Consider the following 7,315-nt stretch of genomic DNA (forward strand, 5'->3'; position numbering starts at 1 on the left):
GGCTGGCGCGCGCCCGCCCCCAGAGAGTGGCGGCAGGCCCTTAACAGCCATGGCGGGGTCCTGAGGGATCCCCGGTCTCTCACACACCTCGGTTGTTTCCCGCCCCATCCCGCCCGCCAACAGCCCTCAGGTCACGCCGGCTCAGTTCCCTCCGAGCTGGCTGCCCTCCTTCTTGCTCCTCCCCAGATTTCATGGGGCGGCTTCAGGTAGGGGGAGGGCAGCCTCCCTCCTAGGCCCGCTTCAAGGGGACACCGCAGGCCTGGGTGTTTTCACCCGACAGGCCGTGCCCGGTATGGAATTAAACAGAGCAGTGATCCAGAAAGTAGAGTGCCACGTGAGACTCACTCATAATGCTCATCCATAAAGGAATAACTCCCTTATAACAGTGAGGCCATGAAGAATAGGAAAGAATGATGCTGCCTGTGCCATATTATTTACTATAATTGGCATGTTTAGCTTTCTGGCTATCCAAAAAGTCCTTGTGACATCTAGGGACATTTTATTTAAAATAATCTGTAGTGCATTTTCCAACACCAAGATGTACTCCGAGGCCTGTGAGCAAAGTACTTGATGCTAAAGCTCCCACCCCTCAAAACAGCTATAAAGGACCGAGATCTCATTGCTGGAGGCAGCACTCAAAAACCAACCCGTGCCGCCAAAACCAGGGGACATCAAACTAATAGTGTGGTTTTATTTGGGTATTTTTTATACTTTGTGGTGATGGTTTTCTTCAGATCTTTGAGATCTTGCTAGCCTCAAGCAGTGTACTGATAGGACAAGGGGCAACGGCTTTAAATTGAAAGAGAGTAGATTTAGATAAGATATTAGGAAGAAATTCTTTACTGGTGAGACAGTGGAACAGGTTGCCCAGAGAAGCTGTGGATGCCCCATCCCTGGAAGTGTTCAAGGCCAGGCTGGATGGGGCTTGGAGCAACCTGCTCTAGTGGGGGGTGTCCCTGCCCATGGCAGAGGGTTAAAACTCTATGATCTTTAAGGTCCCTTCCAACACAAACCATTCTATGAGTCTGATTTCAAGGACTAAGCAGGTGTTTTTAATAGGACCTGAGTGTTCAGCTCATTGTCCCTTTCCAGGAGTGGAAACTTCAACAACGCCATCAAACACCTGAGTTGGAAACACCAAGATTTCAAAGTACTAGAGCCTTCCAAGACAGTCTCTTAGGTTAAGTGGCCTTTCTTCAAATGCACAGAACATCCCATTATTTTAATCTTGCTCAACGCTTTTGAAACACCAAGGGGAAAGCACGTAGTTGCACAATGGACATGCTTTTGTTGAACCCAGTTCACACAGGAGCGCTTTTGTTGAGTCAGTGCAAGGCCTAGCAAATATGTTTCCCGAAGTAATTCCGTACAGCAGCAGGTGGCAGGCTGGTGCCATGTTTTGCCATTTTTGGCTTCTTCAACTCAAATGCATCTGTTATCGATAGATGGCACTTGTCTCTGAGCTCGGTTTGGTGCCGTTGGGAGCTAACCAGTATCACAAGGTTCAGAAAACAGCTACTGAAATTCAATTACATCTCTATATTTTTAAATTTTTTATTTTGGGCCTTGTCGAGATGGATTACATAGCTATTGTGCTCTAAAAAAAGGCTGAAACTAGCACAATTTATTTCAGCACTAATTTATTGTACAGCAGATACAGCAATATTTTAAGCAGTTTAGCTATCAGACACTGTGCTATGAATTTGCATTATAGTAATGTTAACAATTATGGCATTGCTAAAAGTTCCTAATAAAAATTAGGGTCTGAAAGATTTAACTGCATAAAAATAGTACCTGCCCTGAAAAACAATATAATTAATGCAGTCCCCCTAGTAAAGTTTCTCAGCCCCACATATAGAAAGCTTCTTAATCATGTTATTTATACAGACAGATTTTCCTAATGGTGCCTGTAAACAGTTTCTAACATATAATAGGTTACAGAGGGATCCCATCCAAAGTCAGCTGTAAATATGACTACCGGCATTATACTTAGGCCAGTGGGAAATGAATTAAAGGTTTTAATTTGACACTTTGCAAACCACAAATGAAATTAAAAGCATAGGCTGAGCACAAACTGCTAATGACTACAACAATTATTGTGTGGTGACACATACACAGTGAAACAAAGATGGCTAACCTAATTTTTTAGAAAGACAACCATGCAAAGCGTTAGACTTTCTTACTTTAACAGCCTTATTTCTTTTAACTGCCCTGCAAATACCTAAATATGCTGTAAATCACTCTTGTAAAGCTCACAGGTGACTCATTACTTAAATATTTCATTTAAGGAATTTTTCGTTTTCATAAGCCAAATAATTACCTTATTTTCCTTTGTCTAGGGACGTAAAGTATTTTCATTCCTACTGACAAAATATTTTTGTTGCTACTGTAAATGAAAGCAGAATTTCCTCATTAATAGCTGCAGGTGTCAATCAGCCAAGTGGAGGACTGTGTTTATAATGAAATTGATTAGCATGTCATTAATCAATGATACCTTCCTAGGCATCTGTCCAAACCATGAAAACCTAAACACTGAATTTTTTAAATTGCAATAATATCAGAAAAGGTAGCACACATAAAAGATAAAAGGCAAACAGGTTTGGAATTGGCTTGGGATTATCTGAGAAAGCAGAGCCAAACTAATTAGTACCCTGCTAGCATACTGCATCTCTCATTTTTATCTGTGACTTTGAATATTACTGTTTGTATTTTGTAGTGGTATGTTTATATTGCACAAGTAAATTATCCACTGACATACAAAGACACATGAGAAGGAAGCCAAACAGGCATTGCTAATGTTTTTATTGCAAAATGTAAATTGCATTGTGTCCATGGTTCTTCATGGAAAGCAATGGTTTTGCTATTAAAGCTGGAATAATTTTATAGGAGCAGCGTGCTGGTGAATATTACAGCTCTTCAAAAATCATTAGGGTTTTGGTCTTTCCTGTATGACTGATCTATCAGAGGAATTACAGGTGATTATCTGAAGCACACCTTGCTATGTAAAGTTGAAAATGCAAAGCAATGGAATGTCAGTTTTACACAGCATGGAGGTCCATATTTGCATGGCATTATAACACATGTAACATACAGAAAGTGCAGTTTTCAGGTGGGTTTCATTTGCTCTGAATTGATTAAAGATGCACTTTTTTTTTTTAAAGACATTTGTCTAATACTATCTCCACAGTGTGTCAAAACCAGTGTATACTTTCAGCCTGCTAATGCAGCATCCCTTGTTCCTATTGCAAAAGGAAATTATTTCTTTTCAGGCAAGGAGTAACAGGTTTGGTCATTTAACCTTTCCTAAGATACCATCTCCTGTTTCTTCAGAAGCATGGATAGCTCCAGATGGTGAGTGGGGCTGTGTTAATGGAAAGGACAATATACTTATACATTCACGTAATCTTTTCATTATGAACATCGGCAGATCTAGAAAAGCGTGGCCCCGTTTCCTGGCCAAAGCAGCATCACTCTGCTGTTTACATTCTACCTGAGAGAAGAATGCAAATGTTGGAGCTATAAATGTTCACAACTTGATCCCTTGTTGAAGTGAGATGGAAAAAAAAATAACGCTCTGGGGTAATAAAAATATCATCAAACCATTTGGCAGCAAAAGGGAATTGAGCCTTTCATTTCAGCATGGCAGCACAACAGGCAGGTCTGTCTCCAGGCAGACCAAACACTGTCTCTGTAATCACGAATACACACCCCTAGATGACAGCAAGGAGAAGGCTTATGGGGCTGAAAACAGCATAAGGAGCAGCTGAACCTGGAAAGCTGAGTTCAAATGTGTCCTACTTCTCTGTTTTCTCATCCTGCTACAGAATGAGAGCGCTTCAGAGGTGACATGCTTTTGTCTGCAGAGATACACAGAAACCGCACAGCAATTACGAGGAAAATAACAAATTGCAGTTGCTTGTTCCAAACATAACGGAAATAGGATTTGTTTTAAGATTGTGTTAGTGATTTTTTAGGATAATGCCTTCTGGATTCTAGTGATAACTTCAATTTGTTGCTTAACCTCTGATATCAACAGCGCCTGCCCTAATTATCCTTCTACCAAACTGCTGAGTAGCCGTGTTAAAGATAAGATTGATGTTTTTGTCTGAAAAAGGGTTGCGAGCTTTTAAATAGCACCAAAAACATGCTTTATGCTGTCAGTGAAGCATGGCACATTTGGGGCACTACACAATAATTAATAAATAATCCACAATCATCTTCTCTCAGTTTTGTTACTCTTTAATTGAGAAGTGACAATGAGGTGACAATGAAACAAATATTGGTCAGTTCGGGGAAGCAGCAAAATTAATTGATACACCTTGAGAATCCTAATCAAGAGATTTGCTATATGAATAAGGTGTACTTGTTATGATGAGTATATAAGGTTAAAAACGGAGCAAAAATTGTGGCACTATGCAGGTATCTGCCATGAAATGAGAAAGGAAGCAGGGATTAGGAACGGGTTTCAGTCTTTGCAATATTTCTCCTTCTATCAGAGCCACAGATGTGCCCAGAAGCTAATTCAAGGTCACAAGCTGGATATGGCACATAGATTTTGTATTCCTCACTCAACCAAGTACCCCCAAAAGTTTAGGGCCTGGGCAGATGGCATGGTGCATTGGACTCAAAGGGTTTGAGTTACAAAGGATTCTACTCTCTTGAGCCCTGTAAGCCAGGATGGAGATGGGAAAGGTTCATTTCAGTCAGTCCCTGAGCATATTTGAACCAGACATTCTCTGAAGCGAGCCCAGCCGAGCTGGAGTGTCAAAGCATCATTTCAACAGCCAGGACTGCAGAAGCCAATTGGGCGTTTCTCACCATTGCCACCCTCCTCGGCCAGGACCTGTGCTGAGAATGGCACCTGGCTACCTGCTTGCACTTTTGGCCATGGAAACGAGTTCATAGCCCTGACCTGCTCCCTAGGCTCAAAGCCAAGAGCCTAACCCAGTGGCTTCACTGGGACCACTAACGTAAGGGTGAGATGATCAGATCCAACCAAAGCAACGCCGCAGACACAGCAGACAAAGAATAATTTGTCACTTAATCACCTTCTTTCAGAAAGACTGCCTTCCAAGGGGGAGGGAAGCCTTGTACACAAGCAGGCTTTTGATCTCGGTGGAGCTCAGAGGGCTTTGCCAGCACATTCATTTAAAGGATTGAGCAGCAACTAATTAATGACTCTAAATTATATCAGTCATGGTTTGGAGGCTTGTTTTAATATATGAAGACAAGTTGCTAAACTGGAATGGCAGACTGATGTTTATTTTGTAACGGGACAAAGTAGTCTCACCTCTCTCCTGATCATGATTTTCTGTGTCAGCTTTCCAGGTCTGCATTTCTATAGTCATTAAAGGTGCTGCCAATGTCCTGCTTTCTGGTTGTTGTTGTACAGAATAATGGAAAGGCGTAAAAATCACAAACAGTTTACCTCATAAATTTTTGAATTACACTAGGATGATTATCATCTGCCTCTCTAGGTAACGATTTTCAGCCATTACATTGAGAACTTGCCAGGGGAAACTGAAAGGAGTGTTCTCTGAAGGGCTTTGGATAAGAAATCCTTGCCAAACTGAGCAGTATGAACTATAGGGCACCGGGAAATACATTCCTCTAAAATCCTTACTCAAAACGCACAACAGAACTGCAGTTTTGTGCTAACTGACTTTTTCAGGCTGATTGATTATTTTAGTGGTTTTCTGGTCAGCAGATAGATCTGGTGCTAATTTTGTCAGCTTGGTTTTAAAATCAATGGATGGAGAGTGCGGTGTCTCTCACCCTCTCCTCTATAGATTGAATTACACAAAATGTATTCACTTAGATAAAGCTGTTGGTATTGGCTTTGGTGTTGCTAGCCCTTTTTTAAACTGATGAATTTGAACTTAGACTGTGGAGACAACACTAGCTTATTTGGCATTCACAAACCGCAGCAGCATATTAGACATTAATTATATATGACTAATTATATTAATTATAATGAATGAGAATGATATTAGGTTTAAGAACTATTTAAAAGGAACTAGAAATTAAAGCAGCGGGATTTAGTATCTGGCTGTCATGGACTTGTTCTGTATGGCCTTGGGCAGCATCGTTTGCCATTCTCTCTAGTTTTCTGAAAGACAAGGTAAAGGTAATGGTATATACCTCCTTTGCACAGCCAGTGAGATACTGTTATAAACACAAGTATCACTATATATATCTATTAAAATCACAGCATGTAATTTCAAATCTTCTAGCACTACAGTTTTAAAACCTTTTTTTAAAGCTAAATAGTTCACACCACTTAATCCATAAAAGGAGAAAAATCCTACCGAAAACTGCCTTTTTAAAAAGGTTAGAAGCTACAAGTAAATCAGAAATTATTAAAAAATATTACTATTTGTAGGAGTATTTCCAAGTAAGGTGAAATTACGTAAAGACCTGAGCTTGTAGCTGGTCTGGAATGAGACATTTCTATCATCTCAGACATTTGGAAGGCCTTCTGACAGTGACATACTGAGTGATGGGTTCAGCCACTGGGAGAGGGCAAACCTAAATAATGCAAGTAGGCAATTCAGAGAAAAGAGAAATTCATTAGAGAGTGATCTCACCAACTTCCCCTCTGCCTCCACCTTGCCAGCTGCAAGATCACAATCTTGCAGTAATCACAACAGCTCATTTTGTGGGGATTTGTTAACCTTTATAAGGCACTTCATACGTGTGGAGCAGTACAGGCAGCGTTTGCTGTGGGTGGGTGGGTGGGTAGCTGTGAGCTTTGTCAGCTCAGCAAGTGACTCAGTCCCTTCTCTGCAGAGGCCCTGTTCCCTAAAACCAGGAATTACTCCCAGCTAGCAAAGGCTGTGGCCGAAAGGGCAGAATGTCCCCCAGGAAGTTGTTCCTGCTGTCACAGAACTGCAAGCAAAAGGCTTAGAAAACTGAATGGGAAAATAGTCCATTTTAACGAAAAATGTTGTGCTGAAACAGCTCTGCACGGTTTATACCTGAATTTTCTCTCACTGGGACAGAGACTCACTCATTTTTTAACACACTAGTTTTGTAATGCCAACATCCTTCCATTTTACCAATCATTTCTCAACTCTCAGCTACGTCCGTAGCAGCAGATGAAGGACCACCCTCTGGCACTAAGGCCAGTGGGCACAGAAAGGCCATGGCCTTATTATTAATTTCATAGTCTCCAAAAGAGGATGGTTACAAGCAGCGTGCTTAGTGGGAATAGTTTCTGCTGCATGTTAACTTTCTAACTGTGCCACAGAAGGGATATAGAAGAATATAAGTTGATCTAAGCCAAAAATCATGCTTGAGATGTTTCTATCAACTT

The sequence above is a fragment of the Calidris pugnax genome, unplaced genomic scaffold, assembly GCF_001431845.1.
Source record: "Calidris pugnax isolate Ruff unplaced genomic scaffold, ASM143184v1 scaffold8, whole genome shotgun sequence".
In the NCBI taxonomy this organism is placed as follows: Eukaryota; Metazoa; Chordata; class Aves; order Charadriiformes; family Scolopacidae; genus Calidris; species Calidris pugnax.